The sequence below is a fragment of the Oreochromis aureus genome, linkage group 18 (genome assembly GCF_013358895.1).
Source record: "Oreochromis aureus strain Israel breed Guangdong linkage group 18, ZZ_aureus, whole genome shotgun sequence".
NCBI classification, from domain to species: Eukaryota; Metazoa; Chordata; class Actinopteri; order Cichliformes; family Cichlidae; genus Oreochromis; species Oreochromis aureus.
This window is the reverse complement of record NC_052959.1, coordinates 23,224,685-23,246,377: the sequence shown is the minus strand read 5'-3', so window position 1 is coordinate 23,246,377 and position 21,693 is coordinate 23,224,685. Positions and strand designations below refer to the sequence as shown.

General features: G+C 41.1%; 1 protein-coding gene across 4 annotated transcripts in view; it reads left to right on the top strand.

The window, feature by feature from the left end:
- The first annotated feature begins 9,481 nt into the window (after window positions 1–9,481).
- The window catches only part of LOC116313396 (receptor-type tyrosine-protein phosphatase F), a 160,155-nt gene continuing 147,943 nt past the window's right edge, over window positions 9,482–21,693 (top strand). For 3 of the 4 annotated variants that reach the window (XM_039602222.1, XM_039602224.1, XM_039602223.1), the window contains exon 1: window positions 9,483–9,969. The gene's annotated coding sequence lies outside the window, so the exon portion shown is untranslated. Of the gene's footprint in view, window positions 9,970–21,693 lie in introns of all 4 variants that reach the window. The other variant, XM_039602216.1, reaches the window with a different exon arrangement.

Genomic DNA, 21,693 nt, shown 5'->3' with positions numbered 1-21,693 from the left:
GCGCTATTGTGTGGCAGGACAATTTGGAAATCGACAATAATCAAAAATTGTTGCAACTTGTTGCTAATTTGTAGCATTAGGTGTGTTTGTTCAAGTGTAGCCTGTGGTTAAAAAATATTCTTCTTAAAGTCTAATGAATAGATTTTTGTCTGACACTGATAAGTATTGGTGTCTAGCTCTGGTGCTGTGTATATGTGTGTGTGTGTAAAAGGGGTGTTCAGCGCAAGAAAAAGTTTGCAGCTTGACTTTTATGCCAATACAAGTGTGTGTATAATGGATACGTGTGAGTGTGTATGTGTGGAGCAAGTGTGTATTTCTATGTGTGGGTAGAATCTGATAGGTGCTCCCTTTTTCCTCAGTGCTTCACCTCCGATCAATGCCCTCCCACAGGAGACCCCATGACTTCACCCACAAAGAGGTTCTGTTACCTCTTCCCTCTTGTCTGGGAAACAAGACACCTCTTTACAAAAAGAGCTTTTTTTTTTTAACCGCTTTCTTTTCAAGGAGCCTTCATTTCATTATTCACTCTTTTTGCGCTACCTGCATATCTGGTAGAGATGCTCTACTAATAAGGGAACAGATACAAAAGAAAGTGGGAAAAAACAAAAGTACAGAAAATAACAATCAATAAGAGGCCCACCTGTCTCTTGCTGTCTTCTGAAATTGATCTTCAATTTGCTGTTGTGTTCAGTGGGTTCTTTGGTTAACAGTTTTACTTTTATTTTCCTTTTTTCTTTGCCAAATAAGTCCAGTTAACCTGGGGGTTTCTTTTCAGCAGCACTAATGGATGGAACGGCACACTGTGAGCACTGTGTCCTGGCAGTAAGAAGGTCATGGGTTTGTATCCAGTCTGGGCCTTTCTGTGTAGAGTTTGCATGGTTGTCTGCTTGGGTTCTCCAGGTACTTTTACTTCCTCCTACATTTCAAACAAATGCAGTTAGTGGGGTTAGGTTAACTGTGATTCTAAATTGCCCATAGGTGTGAATGCCCTGTGACAGATTGGCCACCTGTCCAGGGTGTACCCTGCCTCTCACCGCGTGACAGCTGGGAAAGACTCGAGCCCGACTGCGAGCCTGAATTGGATGAGTGGAAGAAAATGCATGGATGGATTGTTTGCCTGTGTCACTAATCCCACTGAAAAATAGCCACTAATACCAATAACAATATTACCATTTTTACCGAAGTTTAAAAGTTAATCTACAAGGTAATTACAATGGCCCCCCGATGAGCAAGCACTTTTGCAATAGTGGGAAGGAAAATCTCCCTTTTAACAGGAAGAAACCTCCGGCAGAACCAGGCTCAGGGAGGGGCAACCATCTGCCATGACTAAATGCTACTTGTGAATGTGAGATCCTCCGTATTTCCTCCTATGTGTTGAAACAGTGACCCTATAAAAACAAATGTACCAAATATTCTCTCTTAGATACTCAAGACAGCTGTCGCTTGTGAAATTTAGGTCACTTTGACACTAAAGGTGATGTTTATTCGCCGGCTTGCTGGGGCTTCAGGTTCACAATAAAATCACAGAGTGCACACAAACATAGTCAGAACACGACTTCCAGAGAGATCTAAGCTGGAACTGGTAAAGAGTTGCACAACGACACAACCTTTAACCCTTAAGAACCCACAGTGACACAGGTGTCACCGCCCCTTTACACATTGAGGATAGTTTCTGTTAATGTTTCAAAATTGACTCTCCCATAGTTTTTATGACGGTAAAACATGGGTCTGGGCTCTTAAGGGTTAAGAGGAGATGGCTTAAATTTAAATCAGGTATGATTACTGATGTTTATAGACGGCTTTGTGGCACTATTAATGTCTGTTAATAGAATCTATTCATGTTGAAGTTATAGTCTAGTACTAGAAAGGTAGGGCAGTGTGATAAACAACGTAAAAAATAATAGTGAAAGAAACAGATGGGGAAGGACACTGTTTTTGAGCAGCAGATTGAAGGCCTTTGTTTCACCCCTTTAGTGAAGTATTTAAGCTGACTCTGAAACTATGGTTCAACAAGTTTGTGCTTATGGTGGCATTTTTAGGGACGCCTGAAAGTGGCTGCCGACTCATGCAGAAGGAGCAGGTTGACAGAATGATGATTCGCAGCCTCTCAGTGCCTAGCAAATACAGATGGTATGGTGTGTAAATGGAGGCTTAAGGACGGAGACACAGAGGGAAGGAGCGGGGGGTGGGATGCAATGAGACGTGTTCGTCTGAACTGAGACACTGAGCAAACCTAAATGAAAGCAGAGTGCATCTGAATTAAAGGAGAAGATAATGGGACAGAAAGAGGGAGCGAGATGAAGAGAAGCAATTGAGGTGAAGTGAGAGAACACTTGGAAGATACAGTGAATGGGCAGAGAGTGGGCTGAGCTGAGAAAAAGAGCTGTTTACCAGAGAGAGGAAGGCAGCGAACGAGAAAGAGACCGCAATAGAAGAGAGATAGATAATCGACGCGGGTCGGAGGGAATGGGAGAGGGGGCGGTCGAGAGTGAAACAGACAGTGACAGAGTGCACAACGGGGAGAGAATAAGATAAAGGTATAAGCAAGGGCGGCGGTTGTGAGGGAGAGATTTTCAAGAAATGGGCGACAGTCGCACTGCAAAAAAAAAAAAAAAGGAAAAAAGGGAAGAAGAATATCTGTCGTTTCTCCCGGGTGCAGTCCTTGAGCCGGCCAGAGGGCAGCCAGGACGGATGCGGCCCTGGTTGGGGCTGTGGAGGGCATCGGGCAGGACAAGCACTTGCAATGGGGACATTAACAAAGCGTGAAATTAAAGCTGCCATGCTGCAGGGACCCTGGGTCCTTCCTTAACCCACCATCATCATCACCCCTCTGAGGCCTGCCTCAGAGGCTGGAGGGAGGAAGTAGCTGCGGGGCATTGACAGGATGCTGAGGGGTAATAGAGCTTGGTGTATTACCGTAATGATGTGTGGAGAAAGGACAGAGGGGGGAGATTATAAAGGGAGGCTCTAATCACTCCTGCGTGACAGCACGGCTCTATCTGGTACCACAGGCAGTAATGATGCCACACACAGGTGTTCATGGAGTGACAGCACTGAGCTCTGTGTGTTTGTGCGAATTCAGAAATGCTGACAAGGCGCATGTTCACGTGTGTGTTTCTGTGTGTGTGTCTACGCATGTTTCCCAATGTGAACATCTATGCGACCTGTCACTCACTGCGCCGCACCTGCATGTCTGTTTTCTCAAGTTGAGTTCAGCTGACAGGATGAGGTGGTAAACACTCTACTCAGCATGTTGATTTACAGCGGAAATGCTGATGTGAAATGGCAGTGGTCTTAACCACCAGTTTTTTACAAAGTATTTTAAATTCGTATTTCTTTTCCGTTTTTTTTAGGTTCCTGAATAACGCTGTGGTGAAAAAGAAGTTGTTAAGACATGGGTACAAGTCCCCAATGTGTTGTTTTGTTATTCATCACAAAAAAAGACAAGATCCACTTGCTTCAGTTTTTTAACACTGGAAATTGAATATCTTTTTGCTTTTTGGGCAAAACAAGCTTATTCACCTTGGGCTCTGTGACAAGCATTTTTTTTAACTGCCTCATCGATTCATTAAAAACAGTAAGCAGCACAGGAATCAAATTTTTAAAAAACACTTTGTGCAGCCTAAGAAGATTTTCTGTTGATACAATTTCCACTCTCCTTCCATCACCGTAAAAAGAGCAATTATATAATTACATTATTTCCTCGGGTAAAATGTTCACCTAATTAGATGTTTTCAAGCCTTTTATGTCATTGAATAAAACAGTGTAGCAATCTGAGCTCCCTTCAAAAACAACAACGTCGCTGTAAACAATGCAGAATGTACAACACAAATACTATGTGCCACTGTCATTTAGTTTCAGTTGGCTGTCGTTAATCTCAAAACACCGTCATCCCTATCTTCGGCAATCTAATGTCATCCCTGCTCTGCTGGATGAAAATGAGGACAGCATTGATTTTGTCCATGTATGCATCACTGTCAGGGAAGCGCTGGTGCTCTGCTGCAGTGGCGGCCAGTTAATAACCCTAGTGTGAGGTCTAGTGATGGGGCATCATCAGCCTGCTCTGTGCTGCTGTCAGGAGCCATTTACCCCAAGCATCTCCTCCCCTAATGGAACATCTAAGTCAATAAAAACAATCATCACTGCCAATTCTACTGAAAGCAAGGAAATTATTTTAGGTCATCAAAGAAAACATGGCTTAGGTGTTTGAATCTATCTGTCCAGGGAGCAGCTTGATGTGCACTTAGCCAGACAACCTATTACAGTCTTGATCTTCTGTATTTGTCTTGTGTGAATACATTGATGACCCCAGCAGGGTTTTTTCAGCGGTGAAAGCCAATTGCCGCCTCACAATGAACCGGCTGTTGTTTGACCATGCAGATGCTGCATTTTGAGCTCTCTTGGTGGGCCCGGGGAACTTGTTTAGTGGGAAACAGAAATCTATGTCTGACTGTGTTAGACCGGGTACAGACCTTATCAGCGGCCATGTTTTTACTCTCACCATGGTTTAATGAACCACTCTCAGCATCCACTCAATATCTCTTCAGCGAGGACCTCCATTGTGCTGCCAAAAGGTCAATAGCTGGACAGTGTGTCTTTGAGAGGCTTTCTGCCTTACTTCAGGACTCTTAATGGTGTTCAATGGAGAGACCCACATCATTCCCAAGGGGCCGTTCCCAGATATCCGTCCGTGATACCTAATCCGGGCCCATTAGCTCTCCTTCCAGCCGTGAAAGAGTGTGTCTCTCTTGCATCTCAGGAATTAAAAATTAACTAGCTATTATCCATTTGTCTGATGGGATGCTCTGGATGGTTGAAACAGCAGATTCCCCCAGCGATGGCCTGCAAGGGCCGGTTTGTGGAACCCAATCTGCTGGAGGGAAAACGCTGACTGAGATGGCAGGAAGTAACAAAGAAATAATGTCTCTCCATCACATCCATCGCAACTGACTCGCATCTGTAACAGCTAACAGCTGGCTGCAAAGAAATGACCTCCCCCGTAAAAAGCTACAGTCTATTCCTGAGCCGTCATGAAGCACGCCTGACCTTGCTGCTAGCGTCCTTACATATGTATGCACTGTCAGTGCACTGTCAGTATAGTGGAAGCTACATATGACTCACACCAAGCAGAATGTTGCATTTTCGCTCACGTCTTGTAGATGTTTAACATTTAATGAGTAATTATGTCATCATATAAGATGGCACGTTTGCCGCCGTAGGAAGTGCTGCACTGCAAAAAGGCAAATAGTGTCACTGTTTTCAGCAGTGTTCAACACTCAGCAAAATCCTCCACATTGCAGAATAGAAAACAATTTGTGCTGTGTCGCCTCCTATTCCTTCTTAGATCCTTATGCTTAAGGGCCTTGCCAACCTGCTGGCTGCCATGCATCTCTCTTCTATTGCTGAGTGGCTAACTACTCTAACCACACTGGGAAAAAAGGAAGGGAAAAAAAAAACAAAGAAGAGGAGGACAGGCTTGTTTCTCTGCCCCCATCCCTCTGCAGGAATTTTCTGCCTTTGATTTCTTCTTTTTTCAATAACCAAGGGCTCTTTTCACCGTTGCCAACTCAATGAGAGCTTATGCGTCCTTCATCCAATTCCAACCCACCACTCTCTGTCTCTTACCGGTACTGTCTCTTCCTCTTCGTTTCTCTGCATTTCGCCTTATAAATATAACTTCTGTGAAAACGCTGCTGTGTGTTTCTTATGGTTCCAGTCTTTGAAGAAGAGGAGTATTTCAAATCATTCACAGCTCTCTCTCATGGCTTCAGAGGTGTACATTTACATGCTGTTTAGTGGATCACATTGTATTATCAACATTAAAATCCTGACTAATAGAATGTTTTCTTTTCTTCTGCTAATTTGTTTATGCCACACATGCATTTCCTGTCTAAAATTGCAAATGAAACCACTTTTAACCACATTCTCAGTACCAGTTTCCGCACTGCTCTGTGCAACTTGCTGTAGCTGACAGTGTGATTTTCTTCCTTTTGAATGAGATGCAAAGGTAAGTATCTAAGTTTGGGTCTTTATTCTCTCTGACTGCAGGGATAGTAAACACAATCATTAACATGTTTGACTGCATGTTGGTTAATGATACAAGAACTCTGTGTGTTCTCATCATTAACTTCCATTAACTGTTTTCCTGCCTCATTGAATCCTGCGTTAATTGTACAACAGTTATAAGATAAAAGTATCCTGCTATATGGAGTTCGCGTTAGGTCTTTCTATCATTATTTATCAGCTCTTATCCAAAACATGTTTTCATTAAGCTGTGTCAGCTGCAGCAATACATATAATATGTTAAACAGACACGTATTGTACTACATCCAGTTCCAATAAACAAGCGTAGGATGCAAAAATGATGCCTGCATTGGAAATATTTCGAAAATGGTCTTTCCACCATGTATTGAAACAATTAGTATCAGGAGTCAAATATTAATTTTATTATTATGGAAACATCCAAACAAGTGCGGGGAGATGTCGATGTCATTTTAAGAATTTTTAACTGAGAACTTTTATGAACCAGGTCAGAACCAAATCAGATCATATGAATCACAGACTTTCCTGGAGGGATTGTGGTAATAATGTAACAGTCTCTTACGGGGAACAATTTTCTCTATGAATTTTGAAATAATTAGCATCTATATTTTATCATAAAAAGGCAATTTAATTCTAATTGCAACATAGATAAGAAAATAGAGCAGAGAAGTTAAGCAGACTCTCGTATGGACAAGTATACGCATGCAGAGTCTGAATGACATTAAGATGTTAGGACTGGGGGTTTTTTTGATGATGATGTGTTTGGCTGTGTCACAATAACGCCTCTGATCAGTCCCATCAGTAAACATTTCTGGGTAAAAGTACCAAAACCTGATGCAGAAATCTTTTTAATATTATTTTTAACCCTTCATATGGAAATTTTTTACCCACTGTGCAACTCCTTGTGCATACAACACGCATAAGCTCTACCCACATCAGTGATTCTCAAGTAAAGGAACAGTGAAGGCCACTCAAAGAACTTCAGTGTCGCTTGAAGTAGTTCATAGTGAATCTTGAGAAATACTTTAGATAATTCTCCAGCAGAAGCCAGCCTCTTTTTATTGTCAGTGTCTTGACTGACAATGTTGTTACTTAAAGAAAACCCATTTTTAATATCAAATCAGAGAATTTCCCATTTGCTTCTGGGATAAATAAAACCTCTCTAATCTACACAGAATGCATTTGTTTTAGTCACTTAAAAAATCCACAGCATGAGTAAATTAACATCCCAAAAGAGGTAATAACACTATTTCTTCTTAGAAGTCTGAAGTTAATATTAGTCCTATGTGAGATCTGTGTGTTCAGTTTACATTTAGTCATAGTCCATATTCTATTTTTGTACAAGTATTAAGTCAGCCTCAAAACCATCAAGTGCCAGCTGAGGGTCTTCTAGATAGAAATTAATTTCTTTACAAGTAATTTCTCTTGACTAATTTCCCCACAGAGTTCAATAAAAATTTAATAAAGAGGAACAACTGATAAAAGGATCCATGTACTGTATGAATCTTCCTTCTAGCAGTGTTGTGGTTTAAGGCTGATATGGTACCTCAGACACTTTTTGATTTGCACTAATTTAGCCACCAATCAACTTCAAATCACAGCAATAATTATGAAGAGGAAGTACTTTAGACGGGGAGTTCGTTCCAGTACTATGATGAAAGTAATTGTTCAATTGACTGAAAAAAATGGTTTTAAGGTTCTGTGATGTATATTAGCCCTTAATAATTATAACATTTATGTGCAAAAAATGGAAGATATTCTACTTTGGTATTCAGAATATTTCTTTTGCAAACCTGTTTGAGTTCAAATGTATTTATATGGTAAGAGCATCACAGTACAAAATTGTACTGCTAAGCAAATGTTTGGAAGGACAAAGTATAGTTGCCCTTTTAGAACTCTTTAGCAGTACTGCTGAAAAAACAAACACACACACACACACCACTAGACATGTTCTTTGACCTTGACAAACAAAGATTGTTTATAGGTCTCTAACACTGTCCACGAGAGATGTCTAAAACTGAAAAACAGGCCTGGTTTTGGCCACCAGAGATATGTAATGGCGTTATTGGACACATGCACCACTTTCTCTCTGTGGCACCTACATACTGAAGGTTGTTGTGTCAAAACAATGGCCTCCTTTAGAGTGTAATAAAGCTGGCTCAGCCTCTTATTTGTGCAACAAGATTCTATTCCTGGAACAATGCATTAGACCGTGATTATCATTTGTCAGCCAAAAGGAACAGAATTCCCTTTCAATCACTCAGAGGTCACGTAGCAAGTCATTTTGTTGAAGTAGAGGTGAATATATACGTGAGCCTCTGTGTGTGTGTGTGTGGTGAACTGAGGACCTGCTTGATTGCCCAATTGCAAGAGACATTTATGGCAGGGTAAAACCTTGTGTAAACGTCATTTGCACCAGTTATTAGGAAGGTGTGGCAGATAGCTTGGAGCTGCAGTACAGCAGGGGTTCTGCCAAGCAAACGATTGATCATGGTAAGGTTAGAAGGCGGAGTAGATGGGTTGTCAGAACCCTGAAGATATTCAGGTCCTCATTACTGGGGGTCACAGTATCCATGACCTGCACGTTCAGCTGTGTCGCTTGAGTGCTCATGCACTAACAGCCAGGCTGCAATGTAAGCAGAGCCCATTCTCTGTCCCCATGAATTTTGTTGCTCCCAAAAACTATCCTTGATTGCCAGTGGGTTACAATTAAACTGGATTCCAAGCCCAGATTTAAAGTGATCACCATCAGAAATAAAAATTATTGCAGAGCACAAAGTCAGTCTGCAAATCTTTCTTAAAAATAAATGTGGATTGCTTTAAAATCAGTGCAGTATTTGTTATCAAAGAAAACTTGTTAACATGCTTGGGTGTCACTGCACAGTGGGGAATTTTTCTTGCCACCATCTCCCAAGGTTGTCTTTTAAAAAAAAAACACAATTTCAGCTAGTGGTGAAAGAGCTACAAAGTTGCTTAGCACTTATAAATTATATTCATATATATATTGTACCTTTGTACAAAGCCTTCACAAGGTGTGATCAAGGATGAGGTGTGAGGATGCAGATGCATTTTATTACCTGAAGAGTATGGCAGTACTTAATAGTAATTTTTCTATTCTCGGTGGTAATTCACGACTTTGCTCGTTGCAGCAGTTAGTAGACAGTTTAATGTAAGAACTCTGTGTTTGCCTCCTGAACCATAATTAACTTCCAAATTCACGTATCGTTGCAGAAAATTGCCTTTTCTTCCATAGCAGTTGCTTATAGTGTAAATAGAGAAATCAAAATGACTGTTTTGAGAGCCCTCTGTGTCTAGTGCGTGCCTTCAGAGGCTACAGGACTTCAGGAGCAGAAATGAATGGACACAGAAGCGAGTGCAGCCGAGTGAATCCGAAAATCCTGCTGACCGACCTGTATGTGTTTTCTCCACAGAGGCAGAAAGAAGCGTGACTGTGAAGGGAGAGACGTAACAACTCCCTACCTTCCACAGCTCCTTCTGTGGGGGGGAGACTGTGCGCAGACTTGTGCTTACTAATTAACTTGCCAGAGAAGAAAATTCACTCAAAAGAGAAGAAGTCTCATTTCTTATCGTCTTGGTTTTTTTCTCACATGCATGCAGCGACACTGAACACTTAAAGCTGACGTTAACCCGTTAGCGGCGAGACGCAGGAGCTGCCACGAATAGATCCAGTATCCACGACCCCGGTCGGCTGACCGGGATAGGACCTCGTGTTCCTCTCGCACTGGACTCGTATCTTTTTCCCCCTCCTTCTCTTCTTTTACTCCTTGGGCTGGTTCTAACTCCCGTTTTGTGGCTGTTAATTACATGAAGTGGATTGTTGTGCTCGCTACAAACTCAAACCGGGACTAAACGTTGTGGTGGAGAGACGGAGAGAAATGCCAACGGCGGTGACAAAGAGGAGATTCAGTAAGTGCACCGTTATCTCTTTCTAAATGTCCCCCATTGAACTTGAGACGCGGCTTTTAGCGGTGCCGTTAAGTTGCATAACTTGCGGATTTTTTTTATTGGCCAAACGCTCACGAATTTGTTTGTTAAAAGTGGAAACACTTAGAAAAAATGACATTAAAGGTGGACAACGTGAACTGCTGTCGGTCCGTCTGGGGGAAAAATGGGTCTCCGACTAACCTCAGACAGCCACGCACACAGTTTGTTGCTGTTTTATGCATGCTATCTCTAAATGTATAGCTAACAGCAACTTTTACCTCAGTGCCGACTAATATGTGATCCGCTTGAGAGACAGTCCAAGAAATAGCCAGCCTCTTAGTTCATAAAGAAAGCTATCCACTCAATTGTAGGTAAAAGGGAAAAGATGAGGTAGAATATTAATCTCAGTTTTTTCTTTTCTTTTTTTGCAAGCGCAAACCAGCGCATTTCATGGATTGCATGCACTTTTCAGTGAGCAGGAGTCTTCGCAGGGCCGAAATCTTTAACCATGCTGAAAATCTGTCGACAATCACTAATGAAAGAATAAACGGGGGGAGCAGTGGTGGTCTTTGGGGTGCGAGCCCGTCGTCACCCTGTTTTTCTTTCTTCCTTCCTTCCCTTTTTTCGCAGGGTGTGTAATTGCGATGCGGTGATTTTGATCCCATTTTGATCATTACATTAAAGAACGATTTGCCCGGAGGTCCTAGCTGTCTCCAGACCTGGCTTTTTCACTTCGTGCGAGCGTGCATGAGTGCGCGGGCACGTCGGCGAGTCCTCACCCCCCTCAGGCATATGAAATCTTTGCTCTGTCTTTATTTATCATTATCAGAGACAGGTCGGTGAGTCCTTGTATGCCCATCAGTTGCAGAGGCTCCTGTCATGTGTGTCTCATCCCTCACACTTGCTGCAGCACTGGCTGCAGAGGAAGGTTTCATGTCAAGAAACTGCTCCTTGCAGCTCTGCCAAGAAAAAGAATAGATTTCATCACCAGCCCTTCATGAGAGACTTTAATTGTGGAGCAATTTTTATGACAGCGTTTACAGTTTGCAGGTGCGCCAGATCATCTGATAACCTAGAGGCCAGTTCAAATCGTGAACAGACGTGAATTGGTTTTTCACTGGGTGGATATACAGAAAGATTCCTCAGCATTGCATCAATCCCTCGCCCTGTTGGGCTTATTTAAAGAAAGGATTGGAAGCAATTTTGCATGGTTGGTTATATGCTGAAGTGGGCTCATGGCCGTGCTTTATCAATACACGAATCCGTTTAAAGCTGTCACAGACACAATGTGGAGAGCTAACCATGAGCCACACTGTAACAGGATGATACAGGGTGAGTTAGTTTCTTGGAATTGCATCAGAGGCTCTCTGCAACCAAATCCTGGGCCCTGCTGCATGTTTGGGTTTCTAACCTTCAGATCCTGCCAGCTGAAAAAAAAGTGACACGGTGTATTTCTATTCCACAGTTGCACTGAGCTGTCCTATAGATGGTGTGTGGCTTATGCATATAGATGATTTTACCAGCAAACATACAGATTTGTCAAACTTGGATGTCATTGCTTTCCCAAAGCAGGTGCTTCTGTTTGGCTCCATGTTTCTGAATTATTCTGGTGGACAGACATGTTATCAATTAAGCGTGTGTTGACAGATCGTTAAGGTTTTCTTCAAATTGCATTAGATGGATTGTAAGAAAGTTAGAGCTTTTTTGCTGTGTTTATCTTGGCTCATTTTCCTGTTTACTCTATTTTTTTGCGAGCTGTGAAAGCTTTTGCAGAATGAATCTATATCTTTTTAATGCTTTCAGTGAAGTGTGTTTGTATTTTTGACCATGGTGTTTGTTTGTTTGAATGCTGACACATTCCCACAAGCCATTAGGCTTAATTTAACCCCCCCCCCAAATAATACTTCACGAAAAGACGTGACTTATTTGACTGTGATTGCCGCAGGATTATAGTCTGGCCCACGATTGCTTGCTTGTTTTGTTTTGAATTTTGTGTGTGTGTGTGTGTGTGTGTGTGTGTGTGTGTGTGTGTGTGTCAGGAGCCTGTGGAGGAAAATATCCTAGGCCCTTAGGAGGTGACGTCATTGTGCACACTGAAACTAAGTAGTTCTTATAACTGAGGTCAATCAGCACTTAGCTAATTTCTTTGCTGATTAAAATTCATTGTTTTATTTGACAGTTTTCAGAGCAGATATTAAACAGATCAAAAAACCTCAGCTAAGAAAACTGCTTTGGTTAAGATACTTTTGGTCAGCTTGAACTGCACTGTAGACAAAGATGTGTTCTGCAGTGTTTCCCACAGAATTAGACTGGGTTTGAGGTATGTAAAGGATAAGAGATCATTATTTTGCTGGTTCTCCTCCAGTCATTCTCACATCATTTGAACTGACCTCATCTCAATTGTCTGGAACTGCAGGTAGAAACAATGACTTCTGTCCTGCTGTCCAGCATCAGCAAGTTCAGCGTAGCAGCACCAACAGGTGTTTCCCACCTGCTGCAGGTTGTACTTTAGAATGACCGTTTAGCTTCAGAGCAGAACAAGAGCTACAGTTGGCAGATGCAGTCAGAGATGGTGGAAGGTTGCTGGATGACATTGAGGACCACCACAACAGCGATCTGTCAGTGGGAAAACATTAGACAGGAAGGGCCAGGGCTAAATGGCTAGTAGCAACTGAGCTTTCAAAATAAAAGTATCTATAAATAAATAAATATAAATTTTATTTACAAAATATTGCATACTTGGACAGTCATTAATATACCTGCACAGCTTGCCTAAGTGTGTGTTTTTAGATACACTTTAGTAAGCCATTTTAAAGCCAAATTCTGAGAACAGGATTTGTGACATTGCATCTAGTTTGGAAGATAATCCTTGTCCACTGGGAAATATACAGTGTTATCCAGAAACTTGAAGCTTGCATTGCTGATGAGAATGGGCTTTTGTGATGAGGGGGACATCTTGCATTCAGTGGTAGCGATGCACCGATCGATGTGCTGGTAATCTGAATCGGCTGGTTTGCTGCTGATTTAAGCTGACACTCACTTTCTTTTCTAGCAAGGGAATTTAGGTTTATACTGCAGAGGAAGTTTTGGTGCCCACCCAAGGAGGTTTCATCCAGGTCTGAAGAAAAATCCACTTTCCTTTTAAAGATTGGAATACCTTGGATTTCACTTACTCGGGTGTGTTACTCAGGCATTTGTATTAATCGAAAACAAGCAAATAAACAACACAAAACAGGAAAATGCGAAGATTTAAGTTGAAAAAGATAAGGGAGTGATTGGATTTACCCCCTCCTCCACACACACACGCACACAAAGCCAGGAAAAAAACAAAAAACGTGATTTTACAAATAAATCACATCAAATAAGTTATTTTATTAAAGCATTTCTATACATCTAAAGCAGGCCTGTATTATCAACATGATAGTTTCAGGTTTTTGGTATTCCTTTAAATGTGGAAAGATGTTACAATTAATTTAGCAAGGACACACACACACACACACACACAATAAAAGTAACGATACTCTAACCTGCTTTTAAAATATTTGAGTGAAAAATGAGGTTTTTCTAAAGGATTTACTTTCTTTTTTATGTTGTTGATTTGTTGTGTTTGTTGGCCTCAGTACATCTTTGGCCTCTGTGGTGATTTGTGTATTCTTGTGTAGGGTATTTCCTAGCAGGCCTGGTTTGGGGCTAGTAGCCAGAGCATCTGCCTCAGCTCCCTCATATGCCGGTACTCCCTGGCAGGGGCTGGGCTGAATGGCACTGTTAAGGATCTCCAGCTCCTCTGTGGCCACACACTGAAAAACCACTCGGCACAGCCCTCTCCCCGCCGATGCTTTCTCATGCTTTCAGTATGGGTAAAATCTTGGTAATTTCAGGGCCCTGAAGTTCTAATGAGAGGTTTTGCCCATAGTGCGCTGGTCTGTGGTGGGCGGGATCAGCATTTCTCAGGTTTATAGGGGATTATAACTGTTCTGAGATGCCTCACTGGTCCACTGTCAGGGCGTTGGCACAGAAAAACCAAAACTCTTTTTTTAACCCCTCAAACTGGTTCAAACTGGTTGTGATGTGTTTCTGGCAAAGAATTTGTTTGTCTGTAAGCTAAAGTTTACAATCAGGGCTGCAAATCAGGGCAGTGACTGTAGGTATAAGGCTTCAGATTCACATGCACATCTGAGGTGTGCTGATTTTTCCGCCTAGGGGATCAGGATATGTTGCCGTTGCATCTATGGGGATGCCGCAAGCAGCAGCTATTGTCCTTTTTAGCATCCCATCCCCACATAGAGACAGGGTGCTCTTAGTAGCACGCATGGTGGATTTTTAACAATGCCTGTTCCTTAACGTCAGCAGCATAGAGGCAAAGAATGATTTACTACTCTGTCTGCAAGGGTAATGTAGGAGCAATTTGACTGCTGATTGAAACCAGGTCTACCATTTCAGAGTCCACTGGTGGCATTATAAACCATTTACACCAATGTTTTACAGGGCACCCCTGCATTTGGAAAAGTGGAAACAGACACAGGGGCTAAAAATGGCCTGCTCTACCACGTGCCCCCCTCCTTTTTTTATCCATTCCTTGTGTGGTTTGTTGTTTTTTACTTCAAAGTATGTGAGTGCTACTGAGTGAAGTAGTGAATACTGATGACATTGAAAGGTCATATGTTAGGTTAATCAGTTCTGTCTGTTTTCATTTAGGCAGTCGGAGATATAGGAGGTCCATCTGCTTTTGATTAGGCAGCCTTTTCCCTAAGTGGTAAAGCTTTTCTCTCCAGCTGCTGAGAGTGAATTAGAGCCATGGTCCAGTTTGTTTGTGGAGACCTATGGACATGTATGCACCTTGACTTGCACTTGTGTATACATAAAACATCGCTATTACTTAAATGGACCAAGCAGCGTCGATTGAGTTTTGACTTTTGAAGCACAAATCGACTCGTTCCACAGTTAAAGTGTCACCGAAGAGCAAGAAAAAGCGAGTTTTCAGAGAAAAGTTCAAACACTAATGAGTGAAGAATGCTGGAATTTGATGGCTCAGCCTTCAGGATATCAGTGATCTGTTATTGCCTCTATTTATGACAAGAACTCAAGAAAAGCTGCAGTAATTTCACAAACCTGTCAGCAGAGGCCAGTGACCCTGGTGGAGTAGGGCTTTATTGACAAGAGATTGAGTTGCTTTATAAGTTGGGTTAGTGTTGCTGTATCTCACTTGTATTGTTTAAAAATATTTAATAAAAGCTTGAAATTTTAACATTTTTGTTAAAGCAAAGACGCCACCATCAGTGAAACCACAGTTGGCATTAGCTGCATTATAATTAAATACTCTCTTTAAAAGGGTTTTTGATGCAACTTTAAAACATTTTAAGAACTTTTGAGGATTTAAAATCCTGAGAGCCCAAAATATCACCGCTTCCTTTTTTTCCTGTTAACAAATTTTCTGATGTGAGAAACGGAAACTCTGGACAACTGTGGAATATCATACACACAATGTGCAGTTAGCTGCCCATTGGTATGCATAACAAAGTCTACAGTGAGATGTAGAAACAGGGTTCGTGCAGGTGCTTGAAATCCTGGAAAGTGCTTGAATTCTAATGTCCTCTTTTCAAGGTTGGGAAAGTGCTTGAATTTCAGATGTGGTGCTTAAAAGTGCTTGAAAATGTAACTGTATTTCATTCACAATAAATAGCTATCTGATTGAATTGTTTTCTTATCAGATAGAGAAATAAAATGAGTCACAAAAAGCAAAAGCAAAATTTCCCGCCTGGGCTGCCTTGCGTCTGTTTTAATATGTGACCCCGCCCTCCCTCGGACGTTGGGGATGAGTGCGCTAACATACCTGTAGGTTGCTGTTTTAATGCTTTTAATGTTTTTAATGATGGAAAACAACAATGGTGGAGTTTGCTCTCTGGTCGCATGATAGGTGAGTCCTAGTAAATAATTTTTCCAGTACGCGACGCCAGACGTTACACATGCTATTTTTTAAAAAAAAAAAGATTATTATTTTGCTAGCTATCAAACTCGCTGGAGAAATGATTGAAATGCACTGAGTGTGATGCAGTATGGCAGCGCTATTACGGAATATGCTGTGAACTTAGCCAACATTACTTAGCAGTAATATGAGTAATTTACTCAAGTGAAAGCTTTAAACATTAGCCCGATACATAACTAGCTAACTTAAGGCTTTCTGATTAACCCTCTGGGGTCGACGGACCCAGAGTCTCCATTTCAACTTGGGTCGAACGTGGGACTTCAAACTGTATACCAGTTTTTAAATTGTGTTGATAGGCCACGTAAAACCGATGTTTTTGTTTTTTGGGGGGGTCTGAATACAACAGTGGCGCTTTACTCCGGAAGAAACGGTAAAAACTGTGTTTTCTAAGGAGAGCGCTAGCAAACACGCTTTGCTTGTGAGTGAAAAAGAAAACACTCCTTCCCTATTGGTGGGAAAATGTACCATGTCGACCAGTCAAAAATGATACGGCAACATGTGGCATTTGGTTGTTGGGAAGAGAGGGAAGAGAGAGAGCGATAAAGAGAGAGAGAGTTTTGATACGTGAGAGATTTTGTGACGTTTATCGTGTTTGGAGTCTCAAGTTAGTGTGTTGTCTTGTGTAGTTAGTGTGTAGTGTAGTCGTTTTGTGTTTTGTGTGTCAGTTCTACTAGTGAACGTTACAGTTGCTGCAAAAAAAAATGTACAGATTGCAGTGTAAACGCAATCAATGACGTTTAAACGAAAATAATGGTAATATGAGTGATCCATATGGTCACAAAGAATAGAAGAAGTTCCCGGCTTTCATTCAAAATGTGTTTATCGCCACCGACACATTAAACTACTTAAACAGTCAGTGCTGTTCTCCATGCCTGTCTGACTTGATGTTATTAGCACAAACACTTTAAAGGTGATCATTTAGGACTTCAGCAATAATACACACAGCAATGTAGTTAGCAATAAAACAGTTTTATTGGGAAATAACTTAAAAAACAAACAAACATCTGTCTCCTATTTTTTTTGGCACACAGGAAAGAAGCATCAATATCTTATCTAACTTACTTCTTTATTTTTCGTTTTTTTTTTCAACAGGAGAAGAATATCTCTAACAAGTTGATTTGTTAACATTTGCACATCTTAATTTTTAAGTGAAATCCTTTTGCATTATTTTTGTGTGGTGCGTTTTCTATGTCTGAACAAAAGGGGAGCTAAGGTGTCTTTTCACATGGTCTTACTGAGGTGATGCGAATTGAAACATGCATTCTTTTGGGGGGCGGGGAGGGAGGGGGGTGCTGGAAAAGCTTAAAACGGATCTTGAAAGTGCTTAAAAGTGCTTGAATTTGACCCTGAAAAAAGCGTACGAACCCTGTAGAAACTGTTGCTATTCATCTGCTGTCCCTGTGATCTCAGACAGTCCCAGATGGCTCTGCATTCTCAAAAGGCCATCTAATTAAAACCCGTAACCACCAAAACACACAGAAGTGGGGTGTCTTGAGTTTAGTAACTGTTTTATTATTTTTTAAACTTCCTATCAGCATACCTGCTATTTTGTATATTTTCTTTTCAATTAAGCAAAAAAGAAAGATCAAGATCATGTCATTTGTTGTTAATGATGGCATTGTGTTTATTTTTGCCTTTTATTAAGAGGAATGTGATTCTTAAATAGAGAATTATCAATAATAATGAGTTTGGGCCTGTTGATGACAATCCTGCTGATGGCTTGGAAAAAAAAATGTACAGTACAATGTCTTAAGTACTTATACAATAAGTTAAGTTACGGTAATGTATCCATGGAAAACTGGGTTAGAAATTACTATCTGAAATACACTGAATATCACTGCTTCTGTGTTCTCGAAAGAAAAAAATATTTTCTGTTTTTCTGATTGCTAAATTATAGCTTATAACATCCTCTTGTAGCAACACGTTGTACAATGTAGCATAACTCAATGCGGCATGTACCAGTGCTCTGGTACATGTGATAAATCAGGCTATTGACCATGCAATTTACGCAGTATCTGTTCAACAGCAGCGATATGGTTGTTCATCTGAAACGATGTCTCGTGGTTTGGCACTACGTGAGAATGTTTTTGTTGCATTGTATGCAGCGGCTTTTGTTTTTGTATCATCCCACTGAGAAACCTCTCGCAGAGACTAAACTCCATTGTTACACTTGGTGCTCTCAAATACCGTAGTTTTATGCCTTCATAAAGATGGTATCATAGTAAATTGAAAATGGAAACATGAGAATCGTCCTCAGGCAGACCTTATTTTTGCAGTGCTGAAAACATATGAAATTGTAATGCCACTGTAATGCATCAAATCCAACTGTGAATTTTATGAATCATTAGAGTCCAAATAGCTACATGTCCTCCACGCTTGCCGCTCGTGGGTTATTACTTCTTTCGAAGGAGACGTTAACATCAGTTTTGTGGATGCTCAGGCTCGGTCCTTGCCACTGTAGACGGTTTTATCCCATCCTGTGTACTGGTAAACGTACCGGGGAGTTGACAGGAACATGCAACGCACGTCTAAGGCCTCAGTGCCTTGGCTGTTCATCTGCCCAGTCAGCAGAAGCTTGCAGATGACGCACTCTTTCATTTTAGACAAATGCTGGATGGGGACAAATGGATGGAGCAGCGGTTCAGCGGCTGGTGTCATTCGTTGCGCTTGTCATTGACTACCTATTCTTTTCAGCTTCTCATCTAATTGGGGCACACTGACTCACATATTCTCACAAACACACAGATTGGTACCTGAATTGATGCAGAACATTACATGAAGGTCAAACAGTCAGCTGTCTTATCAAGCTGATTTAAATGTCACATACATAGATTAAGCACTGAGTGCAGTTCACAACGAGCTAGTTTTTCACCCTAAACATGGTTTGACTTCTCAATTTTCAGAAATGTTGCCTTACACTAACACTGGGTAAATTATCCTTAGAAAAATAGGGAACTTGCCCATCTTTCATTTAGTGCTTTACTATTCTCCATTGACATGCTGCAGCGTAGTTGCCTAAGTGATAATGGGGAACATTTGACAGTCGTAATGCAGTTTTCCAGTTATGTTAAGAATCATGACTTTGCAAGTTTTATCTCGCATGTGTTCTTTCTTTAGAAGGATGTTAGTACACTCCAGCTTTCTTTTTTTTTCTAAAAGCTCCTTTGCTCAAGGGAATATCTGTCCAGTCCATTACCAGCTTTGGTGAGAATATGGTTATATGAGGACATGGATTCTGGGCGCTCTTTAAGGTGCAAAAATCTTCCGAAAAAGAGTAAGAAATCAGTATGAAGTGAGGACACTCGTCAAATTCCTTTTAGCGTACAGACTCTGTAAAAGCAGTTGAAGTCTCACAGTTGGTGTGGTTTTTAGAGGCTTCACAATATGGAAATTGTGTCAAGACAAGACAAATATTTTTTTTCACACGTAAACAAAAACTGAGTAGCTGACCTTGAGATGGTTGTGGCAAGTGATTTGTGACACATGAGCCCTCATTGGCACTAACTGGTCGTGCTAAAACACAACAGTTAATGGAAGAAAAGTGCATGCCTTGCACTCAGTCTGCCCCGCTGATATGGCAGATGGATAGGATTTTAGGGAGTGGGGGTGGGGCTCTTTGGCAGTGAGGGACAGAGATGACAGCTCTTCGTCTGTGGAGGGCTACCAAGGGCCTTGGCTCTGAGCACCTATTGTGTCCTCCTGACAGAGCCTTGATGCCATCAGCGACCATTAGTGTTGACAGCATGTCATCGTGTCACACTGCAGCTCACGGTGAAGCAGTGAATAACTAAGAGCAGCAAATAAAGATGGCACACTAAGAAATAAACTGGATTTTGTAATGTGAGTCTGAAGATTTTTGTCTCCTACATTTTACAGGAAGGCTTGTCAGAGTTTGTAAAAGCTGAACAGACCAAACGCTTCATTTGAAATAGAAATATCCACTTCAAATAAATCACAAAGAATACAAAAACAATGAAGCTACAACAAAAAGACTAAATTATGTGCTGTCTAAATCTCATCTTGACTTTTGGCCTTTCCTTAGAGTGAGGCGGTTGAGACAGCTAGTGTTGTGACACAAGTGAAGACAAGTGACTCCAATAAAGCCATGTAATGAAATAATTCAGTAAATGAATTAAGGACTGAGCAATGCTTAAACGAGGACTTTTCCCACGGCTAGTCATGTATTGCACAACCCCTCCCCCCAAAAAAACTAATAATATGAGGCTGTCAATAATGTACCGTCAGGTCTCCTTCTTGTACTTGTGAAATACTGAAATGTGCAAAGTATTTTATATATTCAGAGTATAAATGATAGCATCTATGTCTTTAGGGTCTCTGGTGTTAAACAAGTGATAACAATCACAAACATATGTGAATGATTTTTTTTTACTTATATACTAGGGCTGTGCGATATGACCAAAATCTCATATCCCGATATTAAGACATCCATCGTCCGATAACGATATAAATCACAAAAATGTAACATTTTCTGTAAATTCTGTGAATGTCGGGCAGCTCGACTTGCGTGAAGTGTTTCCAGCTGGGCGTCGCGTACCTGGAGTCGAGTGTTTTAATTGATGCATGAAACGATACATTTTTAGACATAGGTTGTAATGGCTGCCGTTTTCTTTGTGAGTATTTATTACACAGCGTGCTGCGGGGAAAAGCCTGTTCTAACGTTTGAGTCTAAGGTTTATTTTTTAGCACCTGACGGCTCTTTTTTGCTTCTCATCCGTAAATACTCTGCATCTTTCACGTGATTCAGTTTATTTTGAAAAGTTTCAACAGGATCTTGAGCTTTATTGTGAAAGGTTTATGTGGAAAATAAACAAGCGGACACGAGGTGGTTTTACCGTCGTTGTTGCTAACGACAAAGCATAAAAACAAGCGCTTGTCCGTCTGTAGTGTGGTTATATTAAATATAAGAGAAAGAGAGAACTTTAGGAAATTAATATAGCCACTACAGTGACCATCAAAATAATGAAAAAATATTGCCGTAAACAGTTTATTTTGCGACACCACGAAACAAACGATAGCGTAAAATGAAACGATAGACTTTTTCTATCGTCATCCGATATATATCGTTATATCGAACAGCCCTATTATATACCTTATCATAGTTTTGTTTCTTTTAGGAGTTATTCGAGTAAGAAAACAAGATGGCGACAACAATACAAACAGGGGGATGAACCTGCAAAATTTTGTGCATTTAGGCCTCACGTACACGGGTATTTTTGAAAACTGAGATTTTCTGTTCTTGTTTAAAAAAAATAAAAAAATCCCCTCCACACATGCAGTTTTGAAAAAATATCTCTGTCCACATAATAATAATGTACACTTTTATTGATCCCCGTGGGGAAATTCTTCTCTGCCTTTAACCCATTCACTCAGTGAAGCAGTGGGCAGCGCCCAGGGATGGTACCTTGCTCAGGGGTACCTCAGGGTAGCCGTTCAGGGGATTCGAACCCCTGACCTTCCGATCATGGGGCAACCGCTTTACCTACTGAGCTATCCCTGCACATGTAAATGTAAAAAACGAAGTCAAACGCTGTCAAGAACACGCCAAATCCTAACCGTGTAGAAATGTTGGCCAATCAGAAGTCCAGAAGCCTGAGAGGGAAAGAGTAAGCAGGGTTTTGTGCCCTCGCAAAATCTTAAGTCTCACTTTTCAGTGATCCAAAATGCCGTTTACATGTGAATGAGAGGCCCAAACACGTTTTCGG